The sequence below is a fragment of the Argopecten irradians genome, unplaced genomic scaffold (genome assembly GCF_041381155.1).
Source record: "Argopecten irradians isolate NY unplaced genomic scaffold, Ai_NY scaffold_0178, whole genome shotgun sequence".
Classification (NCBI taxonomy): domain Eukaryota; kingdom Metazoa; phylum Mollusca; class Bivalvia; order Pectinida; family Pectinidae; genus Argopecten; species Argopecten irradians.
The window spans coordinates 47,120-69,844 of record NW_027187645.1 but is presented as its reverse complement, the minus strand read 5'-3'; the positions used below and the strand labels follow the sequence as shown (position 1 = coordinate 69,844).

At 34.3% G+C, this 22,725-nt stretch overlaps 1 long non-coding RNA gene across 1 annotated transcript; it reads right to left on the bottom strand.

Annotated features, from left to right (window-relative positions):
- Positions 1–10,504: 10,504 nt before the first annotated feature.
- On the bottom strand, positions 10,505–20,985 carry LOC138311989 (uncharacterized). Its single transcript, XR_011206820.1, has 4 exons — positions 20,521–20,985; positions 18,940–19,061; positions 16,167–16,327; positions 10,505–11,862 (listed from the first exon to the last, which is right to left on the bottom strand). It is a non-coding gene; the product is annotated as an uncharacterized lncRNA (long non-coding RNA).
- Between the last annotated feature and the right edge of the window lie 1,740 nt (positions 20,986–22,725).

The window sequence follows — 22,725 nt, the reverse complement described above, 5'->3', positions numbered from 1 at the left end:
CTCTAACGCCAAACAACAACATGTGTATCCCCTGTCCCAATCTCTTTTGTTTTCAAAACAATAAGATCTCATCATATTCTTCAATGTCTGATGAAAACGTTCTAAAGCACCCTGAGACTCTGGATGATAAGCACTAGACTTATACTGCTTGATCTGGATCTGGTACATGACTTGTTGAAAAATACCAGACATGAAATTCGAACCTTGGTCCGATTGGACAGCTTTTGGAAGACCAACCAGTGTAAAGAATTTAACCAAAGCCTTGACTATGTTAGGGGCCTTAATATTTCTGAGTGGAATGGCTTCAGGAAAGCGTGTGGAAACACACATAATAGTTAAAAGATACTCTTTCCCAGACTTAGTTTTGGGTAGAGGACCTACACAGTCTATAATGACTCTACTAAATGGTTCCTCAAATGCTGGAATGGGGTGCAGAGGTGCCACAGGGATTTTCTGATTAGGTTTCCCTACCACCTGACAAGTATGACAAGACCTACAAAAATCAGCCACATCCCGTTTCAACTTGGGCCAAAAGAAGTGATCTAAGATCCTGTTATAAGTCTTGGTCACACCTAAATGCCCTGCCATAGGTACATCATGAGACAAACTCAGAATATCTTGCCTATACCTTGGTGGGACAACTATTTGATTGACGACCTTCCAGTCTTCCTCGGGAGACACATCAGGGGGACGCCACTTGCGCATCAACACACCTGACCGACGGAAGTAACAAACCGGGACTTTCTCAGCCTCTTCTTCACTCAAAGCCTGATTACACAATAAGGAGATTTCAGGATCTTTTTCCTGTTCTACTATAAGCTCCTCTCTAGACAAAGATGATTTACTCATCATGTCATGTCAGCCAATGAAGTACCTTTGTTAGGAACAACTCCATCACTATCAAAGTCTACAGGATTGCTCAAAAGATCACACTTACACCCGACATCCTCTATATCATGAGCCAAGAAAGTGTCACCTAACCCTGGACTATTATGATCCTCAACTACTGCAACATCAGAAACCTTCTTACTCATTGAACGAGTTACAGCACAAGAATTTCATGAAAATACCAGGAAATTTGCCTGTTGAATAGTCTCAAGCAAAATAGCTTTCAAAATAGCTTTCTTGACTACTTGGTAATTTGAAATCTCATTTACAGACAAAGAAAATAAATGTCTCTAGCTTTACCAATCAAGACACTTTGAAGAAGCATTGTAAGCTTATCTTCAGGCCATTTCATACTATCAGTTTTTCTCAAAATGCAGAAAATACTTGTCAACTTCTTTTAACTTGAAAAGGAACTTCCAGGGAACGCTTTAACAAACTGTTTCTACTCCATAAAACCTCTGTTTCCTAGCTGTTGAACCCCTAAAAGTTGGATTACTTTACACTGTCCTGAGAAGCTAGCTCTAATTCTTTAATTCTAAGTTTCTTCATCAGGTTTAATTTTGGCTTCTCTAAATCTAACATCTTATCTCGGACTCTTATCTCTCACATCTCTTTTTCTCTTAACTCCTTTTCTATTTCTCTTTCTCTCATTTCTTTGAGAAACCAGCAGCTAAATTCTTTCTCTATTTGTTATATATTCATTTTCATTTCATGTTCAAGTTTTACATTTCTAAAGTAATTTGGATTTCTGAAGTGACTGTTTCCTCTATGTTACTAATGCACTAGAGTCAAATTTGCCATGTAAAACAAAATATCTTATAATTACATTCCGAATTTGAGCTTTCCACAAATTAGTTTTGATAGCTAGGCCTAAATGTTTAATCAATAACACAAATCCTTCTTATTAACTTGCAAAAAACTTCCAGGGATGGCGCTTTAACAAACTGTTCTACTCCATAGTAGTCATGTTTATCTAGATATTGGTTTCAAATGTAAACTCACAGTTTGTCATTACAAATTTTTATTAAAATATCTTAATCAATTTTTTTCAAAGTAGATTTCACAAATAAAATATCGATCTCGGACACGAGCCCCCAATTCTGTTATGACCCAGAATAACAGAAATGAGAAACCAGCAGCTAAATTCAAAACACAATTTAATTATATATACAATATTATACAGAGATGGTTTACAATATCTAAAGTAACTGGTGGTGGTACAAGAGTAATACGATGACTTAAAGTGTTACTTATTTGTATGCGAAAGTCCTGGTATAATCCTTGATCCTTCCAGGTTTCAAATTAACAATAATCACAAATCCACAAGGAAATTGAATGTCCACAGATTATTTGTAAAGTTCCAATTGGCAATATGTCAATAAATCCACACAAAGTTGTCCGTAATTAATCCACATGATAAAGTCACAATATTGCCCAAAAATCTAATTATGGCACTGTACAATTCTTGAGTATGTCTCCTTTCAGGTACTCAAACCTACATTCTGGTTATCCCACCATTTAGAAGTCATTTCTAACTAAACTCCATAAAGAATATACGTACAAATCGAAAAAACTTCAACTGTAGTTAAGAACAAAGGCTAATCCGCCAACCACAGTCAAAACCATTGATTTGAACTAACTGGACATGCTACAGGAAAAAATTGAAGTAAAAAATCATTAAGTTACTATCTCTACTTTTATACTACAAATATTACTTAATATGATTTTAGGCTTCATAGTGATGATAATTTTCTTATGTTGTTTGCAATGAATTCGCCTGTTTGACCAATGTGACCGTGAATAGAAGGTCAAGATAATTCATTTGAACTTTTTGTAGTCCTTTATACCAGCATGCCACATGCCATGTAATATAAAGTACATTATTTTGTTATTGAGAAAATCGTTTGAATGAAAAGTTTACGGATTTGGACGTGCACGACGGCAACAATGATAATGCAAAACTGACAAAAGGTCCCATCCAAAAAATGCAAAACTTCAGGTCAGAGGGTCAGATGACCTAAAAAATGAAATCAAAGAGACATTACAATAGCAACACCTTTTATTACTTGAATACATGTAGAAATACGAAATATATTCAATTTGGATCAATAATTTATTTGTTAAGAACAAATAATATTTCTTAACCACCAATAAAGGCCATGTAAATGTGAACAAAAAACATGCTTAAAATTCTGAAATTCCATAAATACATGTTAGCAATGATTCTGACAAAACATTTATGTAACAAAATCTTTGTGCCACAATTAGTTGAAAATTTGTTTGAAAAAACAGTAATTCCCTTTTACACAATCTGACAAAACCATTAGTTCATAATGCTTCAAAGCAGTCTCATTCCATTATCTTGTATCCTGGTTTCACCAAAGTCATTAAAACTGTGCTTTTGATTGGCCTTGGTTCATTAATGCTGCATTTGATCAAATTTTGTATTGTCCATTTGGCATTCAAATATCATAATTATATACTGAATGTTCTCGAATGCTATCTAGTGACATTAATAATTTATGACATCATAACTAGTACTAGAAGTTGGAAATTACAAAATCTTGAATTGTCAGCTTATAGTATGTTTCAAAATGATTTATTTACACAGAAAAAAAAAAATATAGATAACTTTAATACTACATTTGTACATGTATAACTTTAAAGTGAATTAGTCGGGCAAAAAACCAGTCTAAATGCGTTCAAAAATGCCGTCCAAAAGTTTCTCACATATTAATACGACGGTCAATTTCTGCTTAGTTTGACAAGTCTGACCATTAAAGTAAAAAAATTTGAAAGCATTGAAGCTTGAAAGCGAGTTGTGTGGAAATGTAACCATAGACATAATGGAGGACGTTTTAAATTGCATAATTTATAATTAAAACTTCTTCGTACGCAGACAATTTGGACGAGATATTTATTTTTTATTTCATAATAAGAAATAACTGGATACATTCACACCATTTTTAAAGGCCTAGACTTAAATTAGCCATCCTTACCCGACTGTTCACTTTAAAGTCCCAATATCTGTATCTGTCTTATTTTTTTCATGATTTAGAAGAATGTTTGAAAAAATAGTGTTGTAAATCATGCAGAGACATGACTAAATTGAAGTCAAGATTAGCGAAATAATTTCAGTGAGATCGGAGAAAGAAAAATGAAAACATGCATTGAAATTTCCAGTGAAGCTTCTTAGATTACCAAAATCTTTATATTAAATATGATTGTCAGGCCTAATGTTGTTTTTGGCCCAAATTTGGAAAAAAATAAACTCAAGGGTTAAGGAGGAGTAGGATTTTAAAGATAAATTTCATTTTGAGTTCCCCCTTCTGAGCCACACCCCTCTGTTTCCTCATACCTAACTTGTTCATATAAAATATGACTGTGATTTTCCCAAATGATGTTTCACACAAAATATATTTTGAAATCCACTCAAGATTTAAGGAGTTTCCAATTTTTGCAAAAGTTTTAATTTGCCATTTAATAAATCTACTTTTTTAAACTGGCCCCGACTTTCAGTTTCCCAAATTAGGTTGGAGCAAGCTCATTTATGAAAAATAAATGTTTACTCAATGACAATTTCACAACCAAATATGGATGAAATCAATCCAAGGATTGAAGGAGGACTTCCAGGATTTTACAGTGAAAACTGTTCAACGTCCGGATTAGTTTCCCATCCCCCAAAACGTTTTAGCATTTTGCAACAAAATGGATTGGTTTTTTCAAATGTAAACTCACATTGACACAAATTACGTGTGGTGTTGCAAAAATTTTTTCAAAGGTAAGATTTCTACTGCAAATGAAAATATGTTAACATTTTGGATTTAAGATTTGTTTAGCATACCACATGTAATATTCAATAACCATCGAAGACCAGCAATAGTGTAAAAATGGGGAAAAGCCAATTTTGTTAATAAAACATATTACACAGAGACATGAATTTCAAGTACAATGTCACCAAATAACTGGTGGTGGTACAAGAGATAAATACGGATGACTTAAAGTGTTACTTATTTTGTATGGCGAAAGTCCTGGTATAATCCTTGATCCTTCCAGGTTTTCAAATTAACAATAATCACAAATCCACAAGGAAATTGAATGTCCACAGATTATTTTTAAAAGAGTTCCAGGCAATATGAATAAATCCACACAGAAGTGTTGTAATAATCCACAGATAAAGTCACAATAGCTCTCCAAATAGAATCTAATAATGGCACTGACACATTCTAGATATGTCCCTCCTTACAGGTCTCATTACAGTTCTCATTTAGCTTTGTGACAGTTGGAGGTTATATATATATAGCTAAACCCTAATTCAAGAATATTGGAGAACCTTTCTACTTCTAGAAATATCTAACTAAAAACAGTAAACAAATAAACACACACAAGAACTTTCTGGAAATAGATCATTCTAGATCTCTACTTATAATCAACATGTTTACAAACAATATTTGTTTATACATGATAATATTCTAGAAAGTTCTATAACCTAAATCAATAATATGACCTTTATAGGATGTATTGATAATAAAGCTATAGGAGTTATCTCCGTTATCTAATAACAACATGTATTTAGTGTCATACATAACAGTATATAACAGGCAAATTGCATTGTCAGCAAACATTGTATATTTGTCTGTAGTTACGTGTGTATATGTAAAAACTATTGCCCAAAACAAGGGATTATTTCCATGTCAATTACTCACCAGTATGTAGTTCGTACCCAAACCTACATACCGGTATATCCCACCATTTAGAAGTCATTTCTTGAACTAACTCCATAAGACGATACCTACAAATCGAAAAATCAACTGTAGTTAAGAAACAAAGGCTATCCGCCAACCACAGTCAAAACCATTGATTTGAACAAACTGGACATGCTACAGGAAAAAATTGAATTAAAAAATCATTAAGTTACATAGGGAGCAATACTTAAGTTTGCACTTTTGTTTCGAGCGAGAAGTCGGGGCCAGACTTCATAGTGATTCACAATATGTTGTTTGCAGATTTTCGCCTGTTTGACCAATGTGACCGTGAATGAAGGTCAAGATAATTCATTTGAACAAATTTTGTAGTCCTTTATACCAGCATGCCACATGCCAAATATCAGTACATTGGGCCTTTTTGTTATTGAGAAGAAGTCGTTTGAATGAAAAGTTTACGGATGGTGGACGTGCACGACGGCCAATGATGCATGATGACAAAAGGTCATCCAAAAAATGCAAGTTACCCTTCAGGTCAGAGGGTCAGATGACCTAAAAATGAAATCAGAGAGACATTAAATGAGCAACACCTTTTATTGAATACATGTAGAAATGAAATATACAATTTTATCAATAATTTTGTCATTATAATATTTCTTTCATAATTATAAGAGGCAATGTAATAAATTCTGACAAATTTATAATTCAATGAATTCTGACAAAACATTAATGTAACAAAATCTTGTGCCACAATTATGTTGCAAATTATGACAAAACAGTAATATTTACACAATCTGATTAAAAACCATTAGTTCATGGCTTCAAAGCAGTCTCATTCCATTATCTTGTATCTAATGGTTCACCAAAGTCGATTAAAACTGTGCTTTTGATTGGCCTTGGTTCATTAATGCTTTATCAAATTTGCCATTGTCCATTTGGCATTCAACCCTCATAATTATATACTGAATGTTCTCGAATGCTATCTAGTGACATTAATAATTTATGACATCATAACTAGTACTAGAAGTTGGAAATTACAAAATCTTGATTGTCAGCTTATAGTTTGTTTGGATTTACACAGAAATAAAAAATATAGATAACTTAATACTAAATTTGTACATGTATAACTTTAAAGTGAATAGTCGGGCAAAGAAAACCAGTCTAAATGCGTTCATTGGCCATCCAAAAGTTCTCACATATTAATACGACGGTCAAGTTCTGCTTAGTTTCCCAGTTCTGACCATTAAAGTTAAGAAAATTTGAAAGCATTGAAAGCGAGGCTGTGTGGAAATGTAACCACGGACATAGTGAGCCGGGAGGTTGTTTTAGAATTTCCATACTTTAAATTAATTTCTTCGTACGCAGACAGATTTTGACGAGATATTTTATTTTTCCATTTCATAAGAAATTATACTGGATACATTCACACCATTTTTACCGACTTTAGCCATCCTTACCCGACTGTTCACTTTAAAGTCCCAATATCTGTATCTGTCTTATTTTTTTCATGATTTAGAAGAATGTTGGAAAAAATATTGTTGTAAATCATGCAGAGACATGACTAAATCGAAGTCAAGATGAGCGATAATGATTCCGAAACTTTTGATAACAAGAGGCCCATGGGCCTTAACGTCAACTGACTTATGGCACAAAAACAACAAAGTTACAGTATAAAGTAGTGGTTAATAATTAATATAAGCAATACAAGGAACTCCTTTGTTGAATATGTAAGTTTCTGAAATAGGTAAATGTCATTTGTTGAACAAACTTGGTAGCCCTTTGTCCATATATAGTTGTAACCCATTCAAGGATTAAGGAGGAGTAAGATTTTAAAGCCAAATTTCAGCAAAGCTACAATTTTGGACCCCCGCCGTTCCATCCTGATGTTTTCATGTTGTTTGCCATCCCTTGAAACCCATATAGATCAATTTTCGTTGAGATCACAGACCGAAACCTTAAAACAGGAAGTGGGCCATTTTGGAATACCAAAATCTCTACGAAAATGTTTGCATGTTGTTTGCCATCCTTTAAAAACCCTATAGACCCATTTTCAGCAAGATCGGAGAAAGAAACCTGAAAACATGAAGTGGGCCAGTGGCCTTCTTGGATTACCGAAATCTTTATATAAAATATGATTGTCCTTCCCTAATGATGTTTTACGCCAAATATGGAAAAAAGCCACTCAAGGGTTAAGGAGGAGTAGGATTTTAAAGATAAATTTCATTGAAGTTCCCCCTTCTGAGCCCCATCCCTCTGTCCCCAGGGGTCACACCTAACTTGTTCATATAAAATATGATTGTCCTTCCCAAATGATGTTTCACACAAAATATAGATGAAATCCACTCAAGAGTTAAGGAGGAGAAGGATTTTAAAGCTTAAATTAAAAAAAATCCCCTTTTGGGGTCAGACCCCTCAGTCCCTAGGGGTTCAAGCAAGCTCATTTATAAAAGATATGATTGCCCTTTGCCCATGATATTTCACCCCATTTGGATGAAATCCACTCAAGGGTTTTGGAGGAGTAGGATTTTAAAACTAAAATTAGAAAATTTTCTACTTTTGGTGCCCAACTCCTCAGTCCCTAGGGGTCGGACCTATCTCATTTATATACAAGAGATCCCAGAGGGATATTGGCGCCCACCAAAGAATGATCTATATCTGACAAAGGAAAGATGGATCTTTTCTCTACTTTTTAAACTTTTTCAAACATACTACATATAAAATTTGAGACAGATCGCTTCAGTACCTTTTGAGAAATAGCGGTAACAAACTTCAACTATCAAAATCCAAGATGACTCCTTGGCGGCCATCTTGTTGATCAATCGGTCCCAAATCACAATATGCACAACTAGGGCCCTAGGGGAACCTACATATGAATTTTGAGACAGATCCCTTCAGTACTTTCTGAGAAATAGCGATAACAAACTTTGAATAACAAAATCCAAGATGGCTGCCTGGCAGGCATCTTGTTGACCGATCGGTCCCAAAATGCAATATACACAACTAGGGCCCTAGGGGAACCTACATATCAAATTTGAGAAAGATCCCTTCAGTACAATCTGAGAAATAGCCATAACAAACTTTAACTATCAAAATCCAAGATGGCGGCCTGGCGGCCATCTTGTTCACCATTTGGTCCAAAAATGCAATATGCACAACAAGGGCCCTAGGGGAACCTACATATTAAATTTGAGAAAGATCCCTTCAGCACTTTATGAGAAATGGGGATATCAAACCTTAACTATCAAAATCCAAGATGGCCGCCTGGCGGCCATCTTGTTTTTCCTATCAGCCTCAAAATCTGTATGGCACAAATAGGGACCAAGGGTAACTTCCATGTGAAGTTTGAACAAAATTCCTTCAGTAGTTCTCAAGAAATATCGATAACAAACTTCAACTGCCAAAATCAAAGATGGCTGCCTGGCCGCCATCTTGTTTTTCCGATCACCCTCAAAATCTGTATGGCACAACTAGGGACCAAGGGTAACCTCCATGTGAAGTTTGAACAAAATCCCTTCAGTAGTTCTCAAGAAATATCAATAACAAACTTCAACTGCCAAAATCAAAGATGGCTGCCTGGCGGCCATCTTGTTTTTCCGATCAGCCTCAAAATCTGTATGGCACAAATATGGACCAAGGGGACCCTCCATGTGAAGTTTGAACAAAATCCCTGCAGCAGTTTTTAAGAAATAGTGATAACAAGCATTGTTTACGGACGGACGGCGGACCACGGACGACGGACCACGGACGCAGGGCGATTTGAATAGCCCTCCATCTGATGATGGTGGGCTAAAAATATGATTGTCCTTCCCCAATGATGTTTCACACCAAATATGGATGTAATCCACTCAAGGGTTAAGGAGGAGTAGGCTTTTGTATACGACGGAATAGGTCATGTACGCACGGACAAAACATGATGACAATAGGTCATCCTGACCTTCAGTCAGATGACCTAAAAATCAACTTAATATTGAATATTGCTAGGTAGGTCCCATTTAGTTAAACAGACTGAAGTTAGCAGACACTGTAACGTCGTTGCCGAGGACGTCATGTGACTATCGTAACTACGTAACGTCTGTCTAAACTCTTCCGAGAACGGGTCATGAACTCTCTGATTTCCGTTCGGCAATAATCGTAACTTCTATGGCGACCAGTTTAAAACGAAGGCATGTTTACAAGTATCGACTTTTAACAACTGCCGTACCAAAGCTATTAAGAAATCATTATAAATATTCTTTGATATATTATAATTTCAAATACATCTACAAATACTAACTTGAATTTTTGTTGATAGTTAAGTATAGTGTGGCTTTAATAGAATTTCCCCTATTGGGCACAGCCTCTTCAAGTTTGCAAGATATATACACAACTATCATGTGCATGACAATGTCAAAATGAACTCAATATCTAGGCTTTTGTAAAGTCGAATACAGTAAAACAAATGCTCCTTGTACCTATGACATACTAATTTGGTGGCAGCAATATATTCCTAACCTTTTTTTTTTAAAATGAAATGTACATTTTTTTCGCATATTTTGCCAAAATTCGCGAGCTAAAAAACCAAAATTTACAAGTCAACAGTAATACATATTAAGTGGCAAAGAAGCATACACACATTTTATCTTCTTAGTTATGTTCAAGATATATAGTATGAAAGGAATACAAATATCACTAGTTTAAATAGGTGATATGACCTTAATAGACATTTCATTTCAGCAATCGTTACATGAAAAGACCTTTAAACTCGAAGCAATGCTAACAATTACATACTTGCTCCACGGTCCATACCAAATATTGATACCCTACTCAACTTTATCCTTCGATAAAACCACCAGAAAGATACTTTAATCCGTAAGTAAATTAAATTGGAAAAAAGTTTATGCTTAAGTTTATGCTTTATTGTAATAGGATGGAAAAACGTACATACATGTATATATATGTATATACAAGTTTAGTAAAAAAAAAGTCTGGTGTTGTTACCTTTTACAGTTTTTGCACTGGTTAAAACCCTGAAATATTTTAACTATCGTTTTTAAGGCTTAATCAATTACATTAATTCTATAAAATCTCATAATCATGAAATGAAAACACCATTTACACAACTACAACTTATATATGGTGTGAAAAATCAACAATAAAAAATCTAGCAAATCTGCCATTTTATCACATCCTCAAATCATGCATATGGCCTCATTTCTTGATATACATTTTAGTTTATACAATGATGTCACATTGATTTCACCTTATTGTTGTAGCTGTAGTAGATTTATTTGTACAAAAAATGTGTACATGTCAAAAACGTTCTGTTTGCAAATCTACTGAATCCTTACACCAATTAACATTCCTTTGTTCTGTGATTTTTCATTACAGCGTATTATGTCTAAATATATCAACCAATCATAATACAGAGAAGGAATCCCCGACAAAAGAAAGGTCTATATTACCAACGTTGGGGGTTTGATGTGCGCCAATGATATCATTTCCAATTATTTTTTGTCATTTGAAGACTGAAATGTACAATATGTACGCTGTACTCACACCCGAGCCAAAGTCACAAAAGTTAAACAAAATGCAATACATAACCACAGAGGAGTTGATGAAATTAGTTTTTTGGACAGGAGCATACACCTAATAAAGTAAACATACTACTGTAAGTAACATGTCACTTCACACACATTTCACTACCATGGTCTTTTTTGGCATATCACAGTAAAACCATATATTTCCTATATATATGTGCAAATTTTAATGTTCTCTTAAACTGATTTGTCCCTTTAATACTAAAACGTTGGAACCTTGTACATGAATACAGTATATCATTTTAACTATATAGCTTCATTTGACTTAGTAATGATTAATTACAGAAGGAAGGAATTTTAATTGGTTTCTGGATTCTGTAGATTTTCACTAACAACACTCTTTGACATATACAAATGTTATGTACAAATAACTCTACTACTTATATAACAATAGGATTTTGACACATAATTTCTCGGTACTTATTTTGTTGTCGAAAAACGTGCTACATGTACAACTAACATAACATAATGGTATCAGTCTATTTTCCGATAATGTTATTTCCTGCATGGCACAGTTTGGTTATATGCAATAGTGACAAGTAAAAACATCACATCGGTTAAGTTACTGGATGTCAGGCCAATAATGCCAGTTTTCAAATGCTTTTTTTACAGGAGCTTTTTTCTGCAAAGTCTTGTGTCACACATGGTTCATTGCATTCTTCTGTCACACATGGTTCATTTCATGTCAAAGCGTTCTGGAAAATAAATTAACTTATATAATAAGATGAGACTCTAACAGAACTAACTTCTTTAAAAAAAATATCTGGTCTAAAAATGAATGTAGACAAAACTGAAATAATTTGGATTCGTAGTATGAAATACAGTAACGAAAGGATGCTTCCGGAATTCAATTTTAATTGGGGAAAAACTAAATTTACGCTACTTGGTATTGACTTTGATATAAATCTGGATGATATACCAAAGCTAAATTTTGACAAAAAAATTGTTAAACTGAAAAGTCTGATCAGCACCTGGAAAAAGGGAAACTGACTCCTATTGGTAAAGTCCATATCATAAAATCACTAATGGTTTCTCAATTTAACCACTTATTCATATCTCTTCCCAACCCAAGTGAAAAGGTTATAAAAGAAATAAATACAATTTTATTTGAATTTTTATGGGATAGTAAAACAGACAAAGTTAAAAGAGCCAATATCGTTCAAGAATATTTTAATGGTGGCTTGAAAATGGTAAATTTAAATGCTTTTATTAATTCCCTTAAATTAGGTTGGATCTGGAGATTATTCACCTGCGAAGGGAAATGGAAATCTATTTTAAAGGAACACATTGATTTTGATTTACTATTAAATGTAGGTGGTGAATATATTTTAAAATGTATTAACCTTTGGACAAATGATTTTTGGAAAGATACTTTTAAAGCCTGGTATAAATAGAACAGTTCCAAAGAAGTTAAAGATTTACAAAATAAATCCTTCTTAACAGAAAGTATCTGGGATAACAAAAATATAATTGTTGATGGTAAACCTGTTTTCTACAGGGCTTGGTATAGATTAGGAGTTCACACAATTGCTGATCTTCTGAAATATCAAATTAACATAATTTTTTACTCTTTTGAAGAATTTTTACAAAAATATGATAATTTACACACCAACTTCCTTCAATTTCAAGGACTAATATCTGCTGTTCGTAAACGTCTGCCTAACCCTCAGCCGCAAAACCTATTACCACTTATACGTCCATATGTTCCCCTAAATATACGGATTTTCTTTTCAAATATGAAAAATGCAAAATTTCTATATGCTATTCTTAATAAGTCAGAAACTGAACCTACAGGTAAGCTGAAATGGCAAGAAGAATTTTTATTAGATGAAGAAGAGTGGAAGCATATTTATAACATTCCTTTTAAATATTCTGACAACCAATTCAAATTATTTAAGTATAGTATAGTAGCTAGCCCTATGTGTACTTTCTGTAATTCAGAGAGAGAAACAATGATTAATTTAATGTGGGAATATCGAGAAGTACAAAATCTATTGCAAAACTTTGAAACTCTTTTAGATGCTCTTTATATTCCTTTTTCAATTAACAAACAATCTTTTCTTCTTGGTCTTACAACTAACAACATTAATGCATCAGTCGATAATGTTATACTTTTAATCATTAAGCAATACATTTACAGAACAAGGTGTTTTCATAAAACCTTAAATATAAACACATTGGCAAAAAATATAAAAACAAATGTCTATTCATAGACATATTTTTGTACCATAAAGATTCACACATAATTGATTCCCATTTACAAATATGTTAATTAGTCCTAATTTGATTGGCCATAGGTCACTGACCGCTGTAAGCCCCATAGTAGATTTAAACGTCTTCTGATTGGTCAAGCCCCTGATTTAGCCATTGTAAGACAAAGGGAGTCCCCACTATAGAGCTCCATCCATACAGCTTCAGACGCCATCTTTGAAAATTGGGAATATTTCTAAAAATGTCAGCATTTACATACTGTTTTAGAAGGTAGAAGAAATTTAAAACATCCCTCCAACCAACCCCGTCCTTCCAACCTTTATGTGTGAATTTATGGTTGTTTTTATTCTTATTAATATATCTTTGTATTATGCATATTGTAATCCTCATCCTTTGTTTTCGTTTAGGTTACATGTTTGTTGCGTTATTTTCGCTCACCTTCGCTAAAAATTTTCAAGAAATTTAAAATCATATTTCCTTATAAAATAAATCTATTAAAATAAACGGCTTCCCCTCTTTATCAGGGGTATGCCAAGATTTAAGAGCCATCCTATTGTTTAGTCTTTATTTCATGAAAATTTTGAGCAAATAAAGTTCGAGGTATGGACCAAGAAGCCTTGCTGATTTGAATGTAAACATGTATATAACTTTAATCTTTAGCAGGACAAAAAGAATATTATAATATTCACAGACACATATCAAATGGTCAAAATGATTTTTTGAAAGCAAAATTTATAAAAAGTTGGAGTAAGTGGACACCGTTTATACAATTTGATATATGAACTCTTTTTACGAAAAAAAAAATAAGAACCAAGGATAAATTCTCTACCATTAGATAAAAAATACATCTATTCCACATCTCGACTCTATCCTCCTATACAACTTTTTCCTCTCTAACCTATCTTTCTTAACCTCTTATAAATGTCATGTATGTCTGAACGAATGTGGGTGTATGGAAACCTTTGAATGTATATAATAATTTAAGTAAACTCTTTGGTATATGTGTGAGGGTGTGTGATTGTGTGTGTAAAAGTATAAATGTGAATGTCATGTAAAATTGATACAAATGAAATACTTTTGTTTTTGTATTTATGATGTTGAATTAATTGTCTTTGTCTGTATTGTCTGTAAAAATGAAAATGATTTCAAAAATAAAAAAATTATAAAAATAATAATAATAAAGTATTAATTATAACGAGAACCATTACAGATACACCCCCCCCCCCCCCCCCACGAAAGGCATGTTGTTCAGCATTCCCTTAGTCCCTATGTATCAATTTTCAACAAAATAGGAAATATTGACAATGTGAGGTCCTAAAAATTTGTGATTCTATGGTGGCCTACATCTTCCAATGACTGCCTTACAGTAACTGCAGTAATGGAAAGGCCGTCTTCTGATTGGTCCAAAGGAACATTATTCAATGAATAGGGAAGTCATCATTATACATTGTATGGTGGCAAGTTCCCTGAATGAAGACGAGAAAATGGTCAACACGGTATAAATATGGAGTTAAAGTTATGGGATAAATATGTTCCCCAACAGGTGACTGTTGTTTATCATGTTTATCTAAACTCTCGTTAGTCAATTTTCAAATTTGTAAAAGACACTCGCTAAAGCTTCTGTCTTTTCAAAATTTTAAAATTAACTAACTAGAGTTTGATAAACAACAGTCACGTGTTGGGGAACCTCTATATTGCAATTTTTTTTTTAATTCTGAAATAATATAAAGCTCAAACATTTCAATGATGGTAAAAGTGTAAAGTAAGTAACTTGTGTTACTGAAAGATAATATATACTAATGAATCTGATCCTGTTTTTGAGAAATTAAAATTACCATGCGTTGGAGGTGAAGAATCTTTAATTCTCCTTTTGTATATATTAGTATGTTTGCTTGTTGTTTTTGTATCTTTAACAGCTTCCAGGTACTTAAGGATTATTCTCAGTATACGTATCTTTTGGGCTTATGAAGTCATAGACAAACAAGAGGCCAAAAGTGTCTGCATCACTCACCTGGTTTAATTTCTAAGGCCAAGTAATGTTCTGAATACAGGATCATTGGTTTTTTTCTGAAGGAATTCAAAGATTTACCTCTAATTTCCCAAAGGGCCCCACTCTTTCTCCTCAAAACAACATTGGTAAAGTACAATTTACTGTTGTTTAATCCCAACATCAGGTGATTATTACGATATCATTTGATGTGAGTTTCGTGATGTCATAATCACCAGAAGGTAGGACTAATCGATGGTAAATTGTACTTTACCCACCTCATTTTGGGATCTTGAAACCCCTGTATTGGAAGAACTCTAGGTACCAAGAGAATCATTATATAAAATTTCAGAGAGAAACTTTCAGTAATTTTTCCAGAAATATTAACAACAAACTTCAATTGTCAAAATCCATGATAGCTACTGTTGTACATCTTGTAGAAAGATCAGTCCAAAACGCAATATGCACATCTAGGATACTACACATGAAATTTGAAACTTTAGTACTTTCAGACAAATAGCGGAAACCTTTTTTAAATATTGTAATCCAAAATGACTCCTTATCAGCCATCTTGTTGACTAATCTGTGCCAAAATGCAATATACACAAAAAGGGCCCAAAGGAAGCCTACATATGAGATTTGAGACAGATCCTTTCAATACTTTCTGAGAAGTAGCAATAACAAATTTCTAAGTTGGCTGCCTCTTGTTGACTGACTGGTTCCAAAATGCAATATGCAGAACATGGGTGATGTGGGAAGTTACTTATCCCAAATGTGAGAATAATGATTAGACTTTATTACCTGATCACATAATTTCTTAAAAGCTGTTCTTCAGATCCCTCAAAGAGTCTGGTTTGTCATTTCTGGAGATCCAAGCAAAAAGTTTAGAAATATCAGCAGTGTTGACATGTGATATAATATGGGTATCTGGGAGACTTCCTTGTTGTCTTCAAAGAGGCTGACTGAAATAACAAGGAAACAATACACATTGTGCAATAAGGTTTTTGAATTTCATTGTCAAACTCAAAATTATAAATAACCCTTTTCATATTAGTCACAAAATAAAAAGAGAACCATGGGCCTTAACATACAAATCAGGTTTGATACAGAAATTCACATAGATATGCTTAGACTAGTTGGCTCCATGCACCAATCAGCCCCATTTGATGTCATTGAGGACTAATATGAGCACAATAACGTTTTGTAAAATAATAAAGAGAAAAATGAAAAATTTTATTATCTAGAGAACCACTATAACTGGTTGCATTGACTTGACTTCTCACACTATGAAGAGTACTTTCCATCACATCTGTGAGTTGAGGTGATTCTTGTTATTTAAGTCATTTTGTCATTTTTTGTTCGCCCATTAATCCCCTGGGGTTATTTTGGTCCAGTTTGACTATATGTTAAATTTCATTTTACCATGTTCGACATATTTCCTATGGAAATTGAACAAATCATGCATATTGATATGCTTTCGCTATTATAATAAATAATATCCACAGAGAATAAAATAGTTGAGAGATCCCAGGACCATAAAATCCACATTTTTTGTAAAGGACCTTAGCTTATAGACCAGTCAATTTTTAAACAGTATTGAATTTCATCACATCTGTGAGTTCATAAGAAGAGTTTTGAAAGTTTAGTCAATTTTATCCCCTTTGGCCCATCTCACAGCTCCATGGGGGTTTGAACCAACTACAGTAATTCAAAATATTGATTGGCTTTTTCTTTATAGAAGGTTTTAGTGAAGTTTAGTGATTGTGCTTCAGTACCTTTGGAGGAGAAGTCGAAACTGTAAATTGTTTACAGACACACAACGGACAACGGATGACCACAAACAAAAGTGATTGTCGACTCAGGCCTACCAATTGCAAGGGTTGCAATATCTTTGACCACTTGACAGATCCATGTTTGATTCTTTTTCTCCCATACTAAGTAGATAAATTTGAAATTTTCATGGCTTTCTAGCTTTTTCATTACGCCATTTTAACAGGAATGTCTTTTAGGTATCAAAATATATGACATCATCGACAATGCACATCGCATGCATTGATGACGTCACGTAATTGTCTAGTTATCTTCTTCCAATCAACCATGGGATATCCTTGTGATTTATGCATGGGAGAAATATTTATTCATTATAGATGCAAAATCTCTTGCCATTCATACTCCCATAATAGCCAACTGAATACAGTCCGATACTCATTCAATCCTGAAAGTTCACAAACTGTTTCAGATTTTGAATTCAAAGCATTCAAATGTGTCTTCAGTGGTGAATGAGCTAAAAGTCACTTAAGCATTGAACATCTAGTGCTTCATGTTGAATTTGCCTTTGGCCAGTTTCCATTCATATTGGCTATGAACGCAAACTGAAAGACGTTAAATGCTTATATTACATTTGGTTACAATTTATGATGAAATCCCAAGGAATTTTGCATCTTTAATGAAATAATCATTGGTTATTGTCATGGATGGAACAGCCATTTGAACTGCCGTCTTCCATGATCGCTGGCACGGCAATTGTAATGTCACAATGATAATGACGTCATGATTAGCGCTTGAAGTTCATTGTCTATATGACTGCCAACTGCGTTTGGTAAGGTTACATAGTGGGACTGCAGTGAAAATGTAAATATATGGTAATGAACTTCACTTATCTGACTAAACACTGTACTGTATATTTGTAAATGCTATACACAGTGATATGGACATATCCTAACTTTAATTTGCATTAAGAAGATCCTCCCCTTAGAGTCAGTAGCTTCAGACCAGTAACTAGCTTAGGCCTATAGAGCATAGTGTGCCTCAGCAGGAATCAAACCTGTGACCTCCGGCATGCGTACTGGTTGTTTCTCTACTGACTGAGCTAAAGGAAATTTCCTCCTAGTGAAAAGCTAAAAAGCAACTCTAACCTGTATCTCTACATGCCTATTTACATTTAAAACGTGTTACACTACTTAACAATTTCCCCTTTGAAATGTGTTCACCCTAAAACACACACCAATCCAGGTTATCTCTCTCTTCTTACATCCAATTTGAGTGTTCTACAGCACCCCATGTAACAATGCCAGTTGGGATCAAACCCTGAGCTTAACGGTGGTCTGCTACACTACTAGAACGAAATAGTACCCGGCCTAATATACGTTTTGGTCAGATACTAAATGGTGCCTATGTGCCCTAGTGGAGCACTGTCTGACAATCAATTGGGCAATTTCCAATACATTTTGTATAGATTTCCAACTATTTTATGTGTATATATATATATATATGCACATGTATTAGTTATGTACAAAACAAGCATATTGATCATGATTTAATGATATCTACATAACTGATTACAAGATGTCATGTTCACAATTTGTAGACTTGCTGTATGATTTTCCTTTATAACATGTGAACCAAATGATGTCTGGCTGTGAACTTGATATATGTACACTATAACTAAATCTACTACTAGCCTTGGGGTACTTAAGAAAGAACCTGTATTGGTATGTGTACATAGATGAACAATGAAATAACTGATGTGCCCTTCAGTCATGTTAAAATAGATTAATATAATAAAATAACATACCCTGCCTTCACTTTAATTTGTTCATGTGACGAAGATAGGCCAGAAACTATCCATCCATCGTCCAGAACTCCATGTGCATACATTGTTGTCTAAAATATATTATTGCAGACAGTGGGTAAGTCCTGTAAGTAAAGAATTAAAAACAAGTGCTCATGTTCAATCCATATATAAAGGAGAATTCGAAGAAATAGAACTGCCTCCAACACATAGATTTTAAGTTTGATTAAATAAAAATTAATGGACAATTTAGTAAGGCTAACTCTGTTATAATAATTACAAGGTTCTACAAAGCAAAATTCAGTAAATCACGGATATAAGGAACTTCTATGGACCAATTAAATATTTCTGTTGTAATTATAAGCATAGTTTGCTATTCTATTACAGACAACAATGAATTTGCTATAAGTGTGTTCATTACATGTTTTACTGTGTGACCAAACCTAATGTTGTACATTTTTTATTGACCTAATTTCAATTAATACTGTGAATATTCCAAAATGTATATCTATAGGTTTATTAATTAACCACTTTCATATTGGTAACAATACAAATATGCACAGATCCTTCAGTACTTTTAAGAAATAGCGGTCACATACTTCAATTATCAAAGTTCAAGATGACGGCCTATCGGCCATCTTGTTCATCGATCAGTCCCAAAATGCAATATGCACAACTAGGGCCTTAGGGGAACCTGTACATGAAATTTTAGACAGATCCCTTCAGTGCTTTCTGAGAAATAGTGGTAGCAAACTTCAACTACCGAAATTCAAGATGGCGGTCTGTCGGAAATCTTGTTCACATATAGGTCCAAAAATGCAATATTCACAATGCAACTAGGGCCCTTGGAGAACCAACATAAGAAATTTGAGACAGATTCCTTCAGTACTTTCTGAGAAATAGCAGTAACAAAACTTTAACTACCAAAATCCAAGATGGCGGCCAGTTGGCCATCTTGGTAACTGATCGTTCCCAAAATGTAATATGCACATCTAGGGTCATAGGGGAACCTACATGTAAATTTAGAGACATATCCCTTCAGTACTTTCTGAGAAATAGCGGTAACAAAAAACTTTCACAATCAAAATCCAAGATGGTTGCCTGGCAGCCATCATGTTGACCAATCATTTCTAAAATGCATTATGCACAACGAGGGACCTAGAGAAACATACATATGAAATTTGAGACAGATCCCTTCAGTACTTTCTGAGAAATAGCAGTAACAAGAATTGTTAACGGACGGACAAAAGGACGACGGACCACGGATCCCCGGACGAAAGGCAATTTGAATGATGATGGTGGGCTAAAAATGTAACAAATGGGACGCTAGGTTTAAAAGGAAACCAAAATGTAAGTTGTGGACGAAATTAATCTCACAAAAGGTCATCCATACATTTATTCTTTCTGTACTCATGGCACATGAATCTGTCACTGTAAACTTGCAAATGCTTTTCATCCCTTGAGATGCATTGGTGAATATGACAAATACCCTGATACAGATGCAGTGATCTTTTTAGCATTTATTCTTTCAGCAAGTGTTTATTTATATACTGTGTGTGTATGTGTATATATCCAGAGGCTTACACAATTAATAGTTGGGTGGCCATCGCTCTACTTGTCGCAGCGGAATTGCCAGGAAAAGTACTAAGCATCCTGTGCCAGAGTTACTTTGCCTGTGCACTGTAATAATGCTCCAGCGTACTCCACACTGTGCCAGCTTCTTCCTCGTTCCTTCACGCTTAGTTTCTATGACGGCGGCAATTCTGTCACCACAAGTGAAATGTGGACCTTTGACACTGAAAATATAAATATGAAACAGTTACCTATGTAATATAAGCTTTCGTTCTTGCTCTTCGATCAATTCCATTGGCTTTAACTGGAAATAAGAGAAAACTAGCAACTACAGGCCTAAGCCTTTATGTAATAAACATTACCCTAAATAATCCAGTCTTATATATATGGATGATACAGACTTGATGTGAAATGTATAAGATACGCATAATTTGATATGCATAATTACATGATAAGAATTATTGGTGTAATCTAATCGATCATATTAAAGCCTTGAAATGACTGAGATTTATGCACATGTAAACTATACACACATAATATAGATTACAATATGATATATATCATAGCTAAATATAGATATATGTTTGTTTGTTTGAGTTTTACGGCCCATGATCCAGACTGAATATAAACAATGATTAGGTACTCTACAGGCCCTTACTGGTCAGCGACCATTTCTCGACAAGTACCAATTCTCTCCATCGCATCTGTATGATCTGTACGATTAGCCTGTCATGCAAATTTACATTGATAAATTAATACGAGTGTAACAAAATATTGGACTATCGATATATTGTGATTGTCTATTCGATTAATCAATGGAAAATTCAACAAGTCGATAACAATAGCTGAAAGTGTGCTAATAAGCTTTCAATAGTTTTAATAGTCAGATATTTTCATGTAGCTAGATGAACTCAGAGATTTGGTAGTCTAGCTAGCTTCCAGTAACAGGTTAACAGTGTAACAATCACGATAAAATGCATACAATCAAACAGGAAACACGGTTACCGATACTGCTCTCAATCATGATCTATCGCAATAGTGCTTTCCCCAATAGCATTATATTGCAATGGTTAAAATTATAGGCGATAGTAGTCACTCCCATAAATTAACAGGTTCCATCTGAGTAACAGTTTTGCAATTGAGTAACATGCTGATGTAACCCTGTGAATACTATCTGCAATATACCGCTCGACTAGAGAGTACTTCTCTTTAGCTCAATCTGTTGAGCATCAGACTAGTAACCCTGAGGTCCCGAGTTCAAATCGTGGCAGAGGCATTGGCCGTCAGCTGGCCTTGGCATATGGTTACATACAGAGATGGGGAAATAGTGTATTGTAACGGGTTGTACAAATGTGTTTTCATATCTGGGTAACTGTTACTCAAATGCAGGATTATATCCATATGCATATGCAGGATTGTGCCCAACCTGAGAAAAGTAATCTTCTAATAGAAGACACTCTAGATCTTCTTCTGTGGCTTTCACGACGCCGTCAATATAATGACGATTAAGTCGAGGTTGATATCAAGGCGTGCAAGACTGTGAATGAAATTAATTGGCGATTTTTTTTATTAATAAAGATAAAAGATCTGTGCAAAACCAAGGATGCACGAGAACTTCAATGGTTACTTGAGAAATGATGTGCCTTGAAGTCCTTGAGTGTTGGTGCAGTGTACCATGCTTTTTCCACTAAAAAAATCTGCAAATTTGTGTGCACGTATTGACAAGAAGGTCTACACATGCGATGACGAGAATGGAAATACAGTTGCTAGTAGACTAAAGGTTACACCCTTTTGCACACGGAGTGCACAAGGTTTAGACTACAGGTAGACACGGAGTGCACAAGATTTGGACTACAGGTAGACACAGAGTGCACAAGATTTAGACTACAGGTAGACATGGAGTGCACTACGTGTGATCACAGTGTCCACGACGAGTGGACATGGTGTCCAGGTACATTCAGACCTAGACAGACATGGTGATACGCTACAGCTAGGGATCGGGGGAAGAATACATTCTTAAATTTGAAATAATACATAATTATAATTTTTTAGTGTTTAATTTTTTTGATTACAATATCTAATAAGTAAGTGTACAGTACATATAACTATACGGTATTTTTCTTAGTAAATATATCTCTGCTACATAAATAAAACCTTTTCACTGCAAAAGTAACAAAGATTAATTTATTTTCATTAAGTAAATGTCTACTAGTGGGC